The sequence below is a fragment of the Eptatretus burgeri genome, chromosome 8 (genome assembly GCF_056783735.1).
Source record: "Eptatretus burgeri isolate ZD-2024b chromosome 8, Ebu_testis_v1, whole genome shotgun sequence".
Lineage (NCBI taxonomy): Eukaryota > Metazoa > Chordata > Myxini > Myxiniformes > Myxinidae > Eptatretus > Eptatretus burgeri.
Genome location: NC_140968.1, coordinates 41,222,568 through 41,237,567, shown reverse-complemented (window position 1 = coordinate 41,237,567; position 15,000 = coordinate 41,222,568). Strand labels below are relative to the sequence as shown.

The 15,000-nt window shown below is 43.0% G+C and overlaps 1 long non-coding RNA gene across 1 annotated transcript in view; it reads right to left on the bottom strand.

The window, feature by feature from the left end:
• Positions 1–15,000, bottom strand: part of LOC147021599 (uncharacterized) — a 124,692-nt gene that overhangs the window by 107,357 nt on the left and 2,335 nt on the right. The gene's annotated exons all lie outside the window — the stretch shown is intronic.

Here is a 15,000-nt window from a genome sequence, read left to right as displayed (position 1 = left end):
TGCTGCTGATGCAATGCCCTCTGGTTGGGGTCGGAATTTGGAATTTGGCCAGGGTGCTGGCAATAGCTCGCCCACTCTTCGTGAAGGACACCATGGAATCTTTAACGTCCACCATCTAATGCTGGCAGACAGGATATCCGTTTGACATCCATCTGAGAGACAACGCACATCGATGAATCACCCTGCCTCTGAAACTGCGGAATCACAGTTTATAGCTGGATCGAGATTCAAACCCAGGCAAGACAGCTTAGAGTCGAGTCTGCGTACCTTTTGGCCACCCTGTCAGTCCAAAGAAGATAAGGACATGTTAACAAACTGTGTTTTCATGAGTCTGATTGAAACCATAAGCATATGCATATTTGCTGACATTTTCAGAATCAGAAGTTTGTGATTCCCGAAGTCTTCATCCATTGCAGTTTTAAAGCGAATCAAAAATCTAAAACTTTACGGGATTTGGATAAGTTTTGATATAAAATGCACTTGCAGACAACTCAAAGCTCACTGCTTCCATTCATTCCTCTTTAGTAAACCCTCCACCTTACCTTGCCCTCTCCCACCACATGAGGCAATTTCAACTTCAGCATAAGGAAGCATACATCTTCAGGCCTTGCAATAAAATTGGTGTGTGCAGATGTGTGTGTGTGTGTGTGTGTGTGTGTGTGTGTGTGTGTGTGTGTGTGTGTGTGTGTGTGTGTGTGTGTGTGTGTGTGTGTGTGTGTGTGTGTGTGTGTGTGTGTGTGTGTGTGTGTGTGTGTGTGTGTGTGTGTGTAGTTTCCACATTTGTGGCTTTATCTTCCGATCTAACCTCTCCACTTTCTCACCTCAATTGGCCTCCTTTAAGGGATACATCAGCATTTATTTCATTTTGCAAAAGGTAATCCATCGAGCAATCAACCAAAGTTTACTTGCCAAGTGAATCGATGCCGTGGAATTAAATTTGTAATCCATTTCCTCAAATAGAATGCAGGATAATGCATCCCAGTCAGAAAGGGCTTGGGATTTCTGTCATGCACATTCATTTTGCATAATCCAACTTCATTGATTTTGCACATGCACCTTTTATGGAAAATACACATTATCATTTCAAGCAGCTGTCATGGAAGGTGATTCATTTTCATCGTCTTGAAGTCGGGTGCCTAATCAAGCATATTTGAATCACATTTCATGGATTTCTCTTATGTTAAACTGGATCGATTTTTCTTTTCATTCATCTCGTCCCAACTGTAACTAAAATGGCACTCTTCGACGACGCAACATAGCCAGATATGCCTCTGCCCACATTATTACATCATTACACAAACTTGCACCAAGTTTGATTTAAATCCCTCCTCTGGTGTGACAGATATGAGACTCGTCCTGGCGTCGGAGTTGCTCTCTTCATCAAAAACTGTATTCCTCACTCTCCATGCATTGCCCTCTCTTCCCCAGCACCCCCAGGAATACCTCTGGCTACGGCTTCCCCTCCACTCCCACCTCATGTTTATATGTGTACTGAACCGTCCACCAAACAGTGATGACTCCATCTACACCTCACTATCCGAAAACGTGGACCAACTTCTATCCTCTCATCCCAACTCTCTCTTCCTGAAAGGTGGCAACTTCAATTGTCATCATGCCAGTTGGCAAGGTGTGGGTACCTCTCTCAAAGTTGGCTAGGTGTGGGTACCTGGCAAAGCACATCAGCAAAAGACTTCTGTAATTCATTGGGACTAACTCAATTGGTCAACTTCCTGACCGGATCTCAACCAACGGTACTCCATCTATTCTGGATCTGATTTTGACAAATTTCCTTGAAAATATCTGCCGTTCTACCTCCGCTCCAATCGGTTATTCTGACCACGTCCTTGTCAAAGTGGACATCTCTCTGGCTGTTATCAGAGATCCACCTCAGCACCGTCAGGTCTGGCATTTCACTCAGCCTGACTGGCAGGATCTTCAAACAGCCATCAAACACCTATGCTGGTCTCCCATATCTGCTTTCTCTGACATCAACTCATCCTTGGAATTCTTTTAAAGAAACTTGCTCTCTCTCATGCATAGATTTCAGTTGTTCTCTTCAGTTGTTCAACCCTTCCTTCTGCCCATGGTACACTGAAGCTTGAGATGAGGCAGTTGTCCTGAAAGAACTTGCCTTCACCTCATGGAAGGCAACTCCAACTGAACGCAATCTCAGTTCCTTCCACAAAGCTCGAAACAAGTGTGTGTCTACCCTCAGGGGAGCCAGAAAACAACATCTTTCTTATCATCTCAAGTCTGAACTCTCAAACCTGTCTCCCTCCTCCTCCAAATCCTGTTGGCATCTAGTTAAGTCATTTACTGGTGTATGTTCCCCATCCATCCCCTCCCCTACCTCAAATGGCTACACAGCTGAGACTGCACATGAAAAGACTGAATGCCTAAACTCTGTGTTTGCTTCTAAATCTTGTGTCCCAAACCCATCCCTTTCTGTACCGGCCTGACCAGTCACACCCAACTGTCCCTGGACTCTGTGTCCTTTTCTCCCGACAAGGTGGAGAGTTTGCGGTCAAACCAACTCAGATTCTGCAACCGATCCAGACGACATTAGCCCACGTGGCTTAAAAACCTGCTCTGCTACTCTTGCTCACCCTCTCTCTTTTCTATTGACCCTCTCATTTGCTCAAGGTCATCTGCCATCTGCTTGGAAATCAGCAAACATTACCACCCTGCATAAAAAGGTGCAAAAGCAGAACACTGCAACAACAGACCAATCAGCCTTCTCTCAATCATCAGCAAGGTTATGGAATCCATCATCGCTTCAGACATTAAATCCTTCCTCTTCTCCAATGGTTTGATTTCCGATCATCAATTTAGATTCAGACCAGGTCACTCGACCCCGGATATGCTGCTTCTGCTCTCCAAAGAATGGATGGAGATCGTCAATGCCAGACAAGAAATCAGAGCCACCTTCCTATACATATCACGTGCTTTCGATTTGGTCTAACACCCTGCCCTGCTCACCAAACTCTCTTCCCATGGTATCCAAGGCCATCTCCACTCATGGCTCGCAGACTTCCTCTCCTGTCACAGCCAATGTGTATCCCTTAATGGAGTTCTCTCATCCCCTCCAACTGTCCAGGCTGGAGTTCCTCAAGGCAGTATTCTGGGCCCTGTTCTTTTTCTGGTTTTCATCAATAATCTCTCTGACACTCAGGATAATCCTCTTCATCTCTTTGCTGATGCTGTCTGCCTCTGCATTACCAATTGTCATCCCTCAGTTCAGCAAGCCACAGCTTCTTCACTCTCTGCAGAGCTAGATAAAATTACAAGCTGGTCCAAAACATGGAACATGTCTTTTAATACAGACAAATCTTACACTCTCACTATGTCTCTCCAAAAGGATCATCTGGAATCCTCCCCCCTCCCCCCATCTACTTTCTCAATGATCCTCTTGAAGAAGTCCTTTCATTCAAGCTTCTGGGTTTCACCATCTGCCATGATCTTTCCTGGGAAAGCCACATTTCCAAGCCGGCCTCAAAAGCCAGGCACTGACTGGGCATCCTCCATTGTGCAAAGTCTTTCCTTGGCACACCTGAGATCCTGACCAAATACAAAGCTCTCAACCACAGCCTGATGGAATGTAGCTCTCCCCTCTGGGCTGGTGCTCCCACCTCTCACCTTTCTCAGCTTCACGCTGTGGAAACCAAGGGATTTAGGATCATTGGTGTGTCTTGCGATGAGGTTGAGTGTTTGGGGCATTCACTCTCTCATTGCAGGCAGGTCGGTGGTCTTTCTGTCTTCTACCATCTCCTCTCCAGTCTCGCCCACCCCACCCTAGCTCTGTCTGAGATATGTCCCCCCATCTTTCCACGGGGCGCTCAAGGTACGCCAGCAATCCCCTTCTGGAAAAACTGCCAAAATCAAGAATCACTGCTCACCTTCACTCTTTCATTAGTCATTTTTCCCAACTTTGGAACAAACTCCCACACTCGCTTCAATCCCACTCTTTCCTCCAGGTCTTCAAAACAGCTGTTCACCACCATCCCTTATCTTACCCCATCCAAAACCATGATCTTTCCTACCCCCGTTAATCCACCCCAAACCCACCTCCTTCAAATTCCCTGCTTTCCTTCCTGAAAGTTCCTGTCATGTAGGGACCTGAAAGTCCCTGTAGTGTCTATCTTGTTCACCCCGCCACATCCCTCTCCCTCCCACAGATCCCCTAATGTCATCACTTCAGACGATGACACAAATTATGTCATAATTTTCATACCGATACCTTCCACAGATCCCCTAAAATCCAATGTGGCTGCCAAACCATGTGATGTCATAGTTAGAGACCTTTTAGGTCCTCATGGATAGGCGATCATACCTGTAAAGTTTTGCTTTGATCCGTTCAGCCTGTTCAAAGAAGAAGATTTTGAAGGTTTACATATTAAAAACAATATGGCTGCTGAACGTGACCAATGGCATCAATCCCCCCCCCCCGCCCCATGCAATTTACCCAGAGATAACCCTCAAAATTTTTCATCCTGATTGGATAAAGTGTTCGAAGTATGCAATTATGACGTCATCACAAAAATCACACTTGCTTCCCATGGGGAGTACACATGTGCCAGGTTTCAATTATTTCCATGGAGCAGTTTCGGAAATACAGAGATGAAAAGGTTTTCTTTTTTCCAGCATCGCTGCCATGCCATGTGACCTATGATGTCATAGTTATCATAAAAACATTCTACATGAGTAGTCGCACCCACGGTGAAATGTTTGTGTCAATCCGATAAGCAGTTGCAGAAAAAAAAGAGAGAAAATTATCATGGATGGACTACGGATGGACAGCCGGACAACCTGAAAACATAATGCCACTGGAAACTATATCAGCAGAGGCAAAAAAATGTATATAATTATCCAATGGTGAGAGCAGTTATCAAGTAGTGTAATCGTTATTGTTGTTATATCACCATGTATGATTGCAAACCTTCTCCAAATAAAACTATGACAATAATTTTGGGAATAAAAAAATCCTGAAACAAGTATCGGTACATTCAATGTACACCGCCCCTATGCTAAATAAATAAATAACAAATCCTCCAGCGTGCGACATCGCTGTGTCCACTGCCTCAGGCACCCGGCGATACCACCTTGCAGCACTCTTCTTCTTCCTCTTTCAGCTTGCTCCCGTTAGGGGTCGCCACAGCGGATCAACCGTCTCCATTTCGCTCTATCCTCCACATCTTCCATTGAAACTCCAACCACCCGCATGTCCGCCCTCACCGCATCCATGAACCTCTTCTTTGGCCTTCCTCTTCTCCTCCTTCCTGGCGGCTCCATCTTCAACATCCTTCTCCGATATACTCCGTTTCCCTCCTGTGCACATGTCCAAACCATCTCAATCTCGCCTCTCTCACTTTGTCTCCAAACCGTCCTACCTGCGCTATCCCTCTAATATACTCATTCCTTATCCTGTCCATCCTCGTCACTCCCAACGAGAATCGCAGCATCTTTAACTCTGCCACCTCCAGCTCGGCTTCCTGTCTTATTGTTAGTGCCACCGCCTCCAAACCATACAACATAGCTGGTCTCACTACCGTCTTATATACTTTCCCCTTCACTCTTGCAGCTACCCTTCTGTCACAAATCACTCCTGCAACTCTTCTACACCCACTCCATCCTGCCTGCACTCTCTTTTTCACTTCTCTCCCACACTCTCCGTAACTTTGGACAGTTGATCCCAAGTATTTAAACCCATCCACCTTCCCCACCTCAACTCCTTGCAACAGTACCATACCACCACCCTCCCTCTCATTTACGCACATGTACTCCGTCTTATTCCGACTGACTATCATTCCCCTTTTCTCCAGTGCGTACCTCTACCTCTCAAGGCTCGCTTCAGCCTGCTCCCTATTCTCCCGACAGATCATGATGTCATCCGCGAACATCATAGTCCATGCAGACTCCAGTCTGATCTCATCTGTCAACCTGTCCATCACCATTGCAAACAGGAAAGGGCTCAGAGTCGATCCTTGGTGCAATCCCACTTTAACCTTAAACCGGTCCGTCATTCCTACCGCACACCTCACCGCTGTCACACTGTCCTCATACATATCCTGCACGATCCTCACATACTTCTCCAACACTCCCGACTTCCTCATACAATACCACAACTCCTCTCTTGGCACCCTATCATAAGCTTTCTCTAAATCCACAAACACACAATGTAACTCTTTCTGGCCTTCCCTATACTTCTCCATCAACATTCTCAAAGCAAACATCGCATCAGTGGTGCTCTTTCCTGGCATAAACCCATATTGCTGCTCACAGATCATCACCTCTCCTCTCAACCTAGCTTCCACTACTCTTTCCCACAACTTCATGGTGTGGCTTAACAACTTTATCCCTCTGTAATTTCCACAGCTCTGCACATCACCCTTATTCTTGAAAATCGGAACCAGTACACTTAATCTCCACTCCTCCGGCATCCTCTCACTTTCCAAGACTTTATTAAACAATCTGGTTAACAACCCCACTGCCATCTCTCCGAAGCACTTCCATGCCTCCACTGGTATACCATCTGGGCCAACCACCTTTCCACTTTTCATCTTCTTCATAGCAGTCCTCACTTCATCCTTACTGATCCACCCCACTTCCAGATTCACTATCTCCACCTCTTCCAACCTTCTCTCTCTCTCATTTTCTTCATTCATCAGCTCCTCAAAGTACTCCATCCACCTTCTCAACACACTCTCCTTGCTAGTCAGCACATTCACATTTGCGTCCTTTATCACCCGAACATGCAGCACATCCTTCCCAGCTCGGTCCCTCTGTCTTGCCAATCGGTATAAATCCTTTTCCCCTTCTTTTGCATCCAACTTCTCATACAACTCGCCATATGCCTTTTCCTTGGCCTTTGCCACCTCTCTTTTTGCCTTTCGACGCCACTCCTTGAACTCCTGCCTACTTTCTTCATCTCTCTGACTATCCCACTTCTTTTTTGCCAACCCCTTCTTCCTTATACTTTCCTGTACTTCCTCATTCCACCACCAAGTCTCCTTATCATCCTTCCTCTGTCCAGATGTCACACCAAGTACCTTCCTAGCTATCTCCCTCACAACTTCTGCTGTCGTTGCCCAATCATCCCACCCATGTTTACCACCATCCAACGCCTGTCTCACCTCCTCCCCAAATTTCACGCAACAGTCTTCCTCCTTCAGCTTCCACCATCTGGTCCTTGGTTCAGCCCTCACTCTCTTCCTCAACTTCACCTCTAAAGTCATCCTACAGACCACCAATCGATGCTGTCGAGCGACATTCTCCCCTGCCACAACCTTACAGTCACTAATCTCTTTCAGGTTGCATCTCCTACTTAAGATGTAATCCACCTGTGTGCACTTTCCTCCACTCTTGTATGTCACCCTGTGTTCCTCCTTCTTCTTTAAATACGTATTTACCACTGCCATTTCCATTCTTTTTGCAAACTCTACCACCATTTGCCCTTCCACATTTCTCTTGTTGAGACCGTACCTCCCCATCACCTCCTCATCCTCTTTATTCCCTTCCCCAACATGTCCATTGAAATCTGCTCCAATCACCACTCTTTCATCCTTGCATACACTCTCCACCACTTCATCTAACTCACTCCAGAAATCTTCTTTATACTCCATCTCACACCCCATATGTGGGGCATATGCACTGATGACATTCATCATCACCCCTTCAATTTCCAACTTCACACTCATCACTCGGTCAGACACTCTCCTCACCTCCAATACCCTCTTGACATAATCTTCCTTCAGGATTACCCCGACACCATTTCTCCTCCCATCCACACCATGGTAGAACAGTTTGAAACCACCTCCAATGCTCCTAGCCTTACTCCCCATCCACTTGGTCTCTTGTACACACAGTATGTCCACCTTTCTTCTCTCCATCATATCAGCCAACTCTCGCCCTTTGCCAGTCATCGTCCCAACATTCAGAGTTCCAACTCTCACCTCCACACTTCTACCCTTTCCCCTCTCCCACTGCCTCCGGACTCGCCTTCCCCATCTCCTTCTCCTCCTTCGCCCAGCAGTAGCACAATTTCCACTGGTACCCTGCTGACTACCGGTACCGATGGCGGTCGTTGGTAACCCGGGCCTCGACCGATCCGGTATGGAAATTCGTTTTGTTGTCCGCATAATAATTTGGCATAGGTTTTTACGCCGGATGCCCTTCCTGACGCAACCCTGGTCGCCTCTTACGACACATTGGGATATGGTACACCTATTCAAACTGGGGCATACACCGGGCCCAGTACAACTGGTGCTCATTTCGCCGACCTCGGAAGGATGGCAGGCTGAGTCAACCCCCTGGTGTTTTCGACTTGGTATATATACATATATATATATACATATATATATATACACATATATATATACACATATATATATATATATATATACATATATATATATACATATATATATACATATATATATATACATATATATATATACATATATATATACATATATATATATATATTTCGACTTGGTATATATATATATATATATATATAAATGTATATATGTATATATATATATATATATATGTATATATATATATATGTAAAGATGTATATATATGTATATAAATGTATATATGTATATATATATATATATATATATATATATAAATGTATATATGTATATACATATATAAATGTATATATATGTATATATATATATATATATATATAAATGTATATATGTATATATATATATATATATATATATGTATATATGTATATATATATATATATATATATATATGTATATATATATGTATATATATATATATAAATGTATATATATATAAATGTATATATATATAAATGTATATATATATATGTATATATATATATATATATATATATATATATATATATGTATATATATGTATATATATATATATATATATATATATATATATATATATATGTATATATGTGTATATATATGTATATATGTATATATATATATATATATATATATATATATATATATATATGTATATATATATATGTATATATATATATTTCAGAAATGAAATGGTCGCATTGGTTCCGTTCCTTCTCACACTATCTGACCATCATCGAAGAGGGAGCCGACAAATTGGCCGCCCTTGTGAATCATGTCTCGCCCAGCGTATACAGGCTCTTCTCGGAGTGTGACACCTACGAAGCAGCGATCGACGTGCTGCAGGCGCTCTACGTGAAGCGCAAGAACGAGGTGTACATACGACATCTTCTCAACACACGCAAGCAAGCAGCCGGGGAGACAATCGATCAGTTCCTGCAAGCTCTGAAACAGCTGGGAAAAGATCATGTTTTTTTGGTGTGGAGGCTGTTGCGCGGGAAGCGTACTTGTTGTTGTGCTGATTCGATCGTGTTCTTCATCGTGTCTTGGAGCCTTGCTGAGCCTCGTGCCTCACCTTGGTTGGCTCTGGGGTTCTGCTGACTCGGAGTACGGGGTCGAACGGCGGGCGGACCTGCCTCCCTCTCCTGCTCGCAACTTGGCGCCAAAACTGGTTCCCTGGTGGCTGTGAACGGACTTGGGCCAGGACCAGGAGGTCGACAGCACCACGGTTTCTCCTGCCCCCCCCCCCCCCCGACGAGAGCAAGGCCAGCTCGTCCGACGCTGATCCAGGGACAGTTGCGTCCACACCACGGTCCAGCCTGACCACCAGAAGTAGCTACGTTTTGTGGGTGTGTGTGCGTGTGTGTGTGTGCGTGTGCGTGTGCGTGTGTGTGCTTGGCGCCTTAGAGGGTTTGAGAATTGTATATTCATTGGAATTGTCTGTGTTTTCCCCACGCCCGATCCCACACCATCCCGTCGAATCGCCCCGGATCCCTCTTCTTGCCGAGTCTTGTTATTTCTGGTTAATAATAAAAACAAATAAACATCATCAACTCAGTGAAAAGCGACTCGTGCCACCTTCCTCGTCCCGTTTGCGGTAGAGCGATTAGAACCGCCATGTTTGGGTTATAAATAAATAAACCGCCTCCATCGTTTCGGCTCATTCTACGTTGGCGGGACTGTTCAAGTCCCGTGGACGTCACAGTATGTATATGTATATGTATATGTATATATATATATATATATATATATATATATATATATATATATATATATATATATGTATGTATGTATGTATGTATATATATATTGTTGTGGTTGACCAAATTCGCAAACCACCATTCAGGTCCCTTAGGTGAGATATCTCGGTAAGTATATGTGTAGTTAGGCCCAAACCCGTTGTCTAGAGGGAATAAATGTCATTCATGCATGCTGCGACTCTTCAGGATAGCCGTTTTTCTTTTACTATCTTTATTTTGGACCAACCGCCATGATTACCACCGCCAACCGCGTCTCAACAGTCATCACAACATCAACCACCCACAGCGGCGCCGCTTCACCACAGCAGCCACGACCTTTGCCGTCAACCCTCGCAACCGTCGCATCGCCACCGTTCTTGCGCCGCTTGTGGGTACCGGTATTGGACTCGTGCAGGGCGCGCGCCGAACAGCGTGTACAAAACCACGGACTTTCCGCTCCAAAAACGGATCAAAAACGACTCACGCCCACTTTTGTTCTGTCCAATCGGTGAGCGAGGGGCGATTTGGCCCCGCCTCCAGGGCGTTGGAGGGCGGTCGCTATATGCAAATTCATGGATCAAAATGCATTCACGCCCACTTTTTCTCGGGCCAATGGGGAGCGAGGTGAAAGGTCGAAGGCAGGGGGCAAAGGCGAACAGGGGGTCAGCCGCTTCCTCTTCCTTTTCGACCCCGAACAGAACCTTTTTATCCTCCCGTCCTCGTCACTTCCAATCGAGCCGTTTTATTGGCCCACCGCCGTCGCCTTCCGCCAATCATGATCACGGGGCAGAGCCATCCACAGCACTGTCCTGTGACGTCACGGCCAGCCTCCAGGGACTACTAAAAGGGGTTTATGCAGACACACTTACCTATCCCGTGTCCCTATCTAATTACGTGACAATTATCATTTCCCCCTTGAAGAAATGAACATTTACTAGACAACTTATCACCACTGAATTGCTACTTATTACATCGAGATCCTGGTAAACTCGAACAGCATGGCATACCTAATTAAACATCCTAATTACCCTTTGAATGCATACCCCCCCCCCTCAAACGTAACAATACATATATTAATTCAGTGTCCCAACGGGGCTTGAACTCAGGACCTTTTGGGTCCTAAGCCACTGCCCTTACCACTGCGCCAACACCAGGCTTCAACCACCTTGCAGCACATGGAGACAGAATTGGGAGGGAGTGGTGTACAATAATTAATTGCATAATAAAAATAAAGAAATAATAATCGTAAAATAATTAATTTCTTAATCAATTGGCTTATAGCATACCTAAACCACCACTCTTTCATCCGAACCTGTGATTTTTTGAAAATTAAGTAATTAATCGAAAAATAAAAAAAGTAATCATTTAATCAATTAAAAAACAATTTATTCAATATAATCAATAAATTAAAGATGCCCTTTTTAGCCAAATCACTTGGTCGCAGTCATGTCCAAATATCAGCTTCCTTGCTCAAAATGTACCTGAGATATTGCCAGGATGAGAAATAAAATAAATAAATCATAAAGAAATCTATAATAATTAAGTAATTAATTAGTTGATTAATCGAAAAATAAAAATAACTTTTTTGCCAAAGCACATCTTCACTTTAGTCACCAAATTTCAACTTCCGAGCTCAAAGAATGGCTGAGATATCGTCCGGACAAACAAGCAAACAAACAATAAAAAGACGTCGTGCAGAGCATGATACTTGCGACATCCACCCCTCTCTCCAAAGGTTGCCATGGTTCCATCAAATTGTCAATTTTAATCTTAATGAAATGGATAATCTTAATCAAAGCTCAGGTCCATTGGATAAAAATTGATTTTTTTTCAGATTAAAGTTTGACCTTTAACCTTTTGACCTCAAAATTAGTTGGTTTCCAAATTCAGTGATGCACGATGCAATTGCTGCTTAATTTCCAGGTTAATCGTATGAAAATTGACGATTTTTCAGATGAAATTTGCTGATTTTAGAAGTTTGACCTTGAGTTGACCTTTGACGTTCTGATGCCAAAATAGTTAGTTTCCCAAATCATTGACACAATTAGCAAATCCTGTTCAAATTTCAAGTCAATCGGATGAAAAATGACGATTTTAGAAATGTGACCTCAAGAAGACCTTTGAATTTTCACCTCAAAATCAATAGGTTTCTCAGTTGAGACCACCTCTACAACTTGGTAAAGTTTCATGATGATCGGTTTAGAATTGTGACCGATAGACGACAAACAGAAAAACAGACAAAATAAACCAATGTCACCCACAGGGTGACCCGTATCTTGCCAAAAGGTGACCACGTGTGACTTCTTTAAGGTCACACTGAGGTGAACAGAGCTGCTATCCACCAGGAGCGACTCCTTGAGGAATATCTGCCTACGAGAGATTCCGATGAGAATCGTTCTACAGAGCAACCATGAAAAATATGCGTTTGCCTCATAACGTCACCAAATGACGTCATAATGTCTCAAGCTTGACATATCTAGAAAGCACTCATCGAGGTGTTCAATTTGAGGTACGAGAAGATATGGTTCCTAAAACTTGAAAATTTGACTTTGGGGTCAATTATGTTTGACCGAAGGCACTAACCATGAAGGTCAAGGCCAATCGCCACCAAACATTAATCAGCTGAGCGCCAGACCATGAACTATATTCCCATGAAGTTTGAAGACAATCCGATCAAAATTACTCAAAAAATAAGGGTTTCGTCGACTCCCCTGATTTGCGACAAAGTGACCTTGACCTTTGACCTTGACCTTCAAAATTTTATGCTCTGAAAGGGACCTCTATAGGCCTCTGATATGCGAAGTTACGAAAATTTCCGATGAAAACTGTGCTCTGCAGAATTTTTTATACGTGATTACAGACAAACATAAAAAAAAACAAAAAAACATACAAGCTGACTAACATATCTTGCAAAACTTCGTTTTGGCAAGATAATAAATAAATAAAAAACATACAAGCTGACTAACATATCTTGCAAAAACTTCGTTTTGGCAAGATAATAACAGACAAACTGACCAATATACTTGAAAAATCTGAGATTTTGCAAGTAACAAGAAAACGGAGTGAAAACTGAGTACTCCCTCCCTTCAGTGCCTGGTGATGACGTCATGCATTGCCTGGATATGGAATTGGGAAGGAGTGGTGTTCAATTGTGGGTTGTAGTTTTTAATTTTTATTTTGTTGATAAGTGTCACAGAATTGTGATGTCAACCAAATGGCACATTAAAGGCTGCTTATGAGATGTGAAATCACAAATTATGTCACAATATGAAATGATGGCGGGCCCTTTGACAGAATCATGATGCAGATGCAGTGTGGGGCTGACTGATCAGAGTGTCTGTTGAAAGCCAACTCGACAATACACCATATAACGTCACAGCAAGTTTTTAATAAACTAGTACGTGCCCGTAAAAAATAAATAAATAAATAAATAAATATTCAAACCACAAGCAACAAACACCAACCACACAGGCCGTTTCTTCGCTCTCACGTGCCCATACGTGCGTGGCCCAGAAGTTCGCATATCGCAGTTATGATTGTTCGCAATTTAGTTTTAACGCCCAAATGAAAAAATAAAAGTTACTTCCTGGTTCAGGGTATACCAGCTCACACTGATGTTACCGAAATTTATGCACCGTCTCATATGAAAACGATCATAACTTGGGGCATTGTGTTTATCTATAAATGCGCATAAGAAATCGAGAAATTATTAGAATACACGGTCATCACTCTGGAAGCCCGTACGTTGTAACCCGTAATGGGGAACGCGGCTGAGCTTCCCTTCCCCATCGGCCACGCCCACGCAACAACGTGTCTTGTCATTGGTTTGGTAAATAAATGGCCATAACTTGGGAGGCACTTGTCCGATTAATATCAAACCTTGAAAAGGCACATCCTCAGGTCCCCAGCAATATATCTGGCAAGTTTCAATTAGATTGGACCAGTGGTCGAGAAACAGCGGTCAAAGACACACACACAGACACATACATTGCTGGAATTATAGATAGATAAAGCAATTACTGGTCATATATATATATATATATATATATATATATATATATATATTAAATGATGAAACAGAGATTGTCAGTATTACCCAGAGCTATGTGCACTTGCCTTTGAACTGTCTCACATGGGTTTGAATCTTGACCCAGCTTTAACCAGTCTTTTTGCTTACAGTGTGAAGCATTCATAATCACGTTAGATTCATCATCATGGTGGACAATAAAGATCGTTGTTGGACGTTAAAGATCCCACAGTGTCATATATGAACAGGAGGTGAGCAAGAACAGACACTGAACAAATAAGAAATTTCAACCCTGACTGCCGACTAGGAAGGCAACGGCAAACCATCTAACATATTAATTTCCCAGGAATTGTTGCAGCAGAACCGATGCTGTCAACAGTATGGTTCATTTGATGAATGATAAAAAAAACTGAGCACAAATTATTCCTCTCATCAAAAAAAAAAGAAGACATTAATGATGCATATCGACCAGTTCCTTACGTCTTGCACTATTCCAATCTTCCCGATTCCAAAATTCCACTCTCCATGAAATGGATGGAATTACAATTCAGTGAAGAAACTCATGTGCTCAAAGGCTTTCTGAAATTTCGGAACTCAATTTTTTTTCCCGAATATGAAAACACGATGACGGTCCCAGCTTAATGTTCATTTGTATTTTCAGTTTTGCCCCGAATCATCTCATCACGTACTTGAGGTGTGGGAAAGTTCCCAGCCTGTTATCGCAGGAGAAAAACAATAGCAATTATTGTTACATTTCAAGATTAATAGGAAACGCTTTTTGATTGCAGGAAATTCAAGTTTGAATTACTGCACAAAATGAAAGAGACATGTCTTATTTAGGGAAGGCCAGGTTTACCCAAGATATGTTTGGCATGATTGT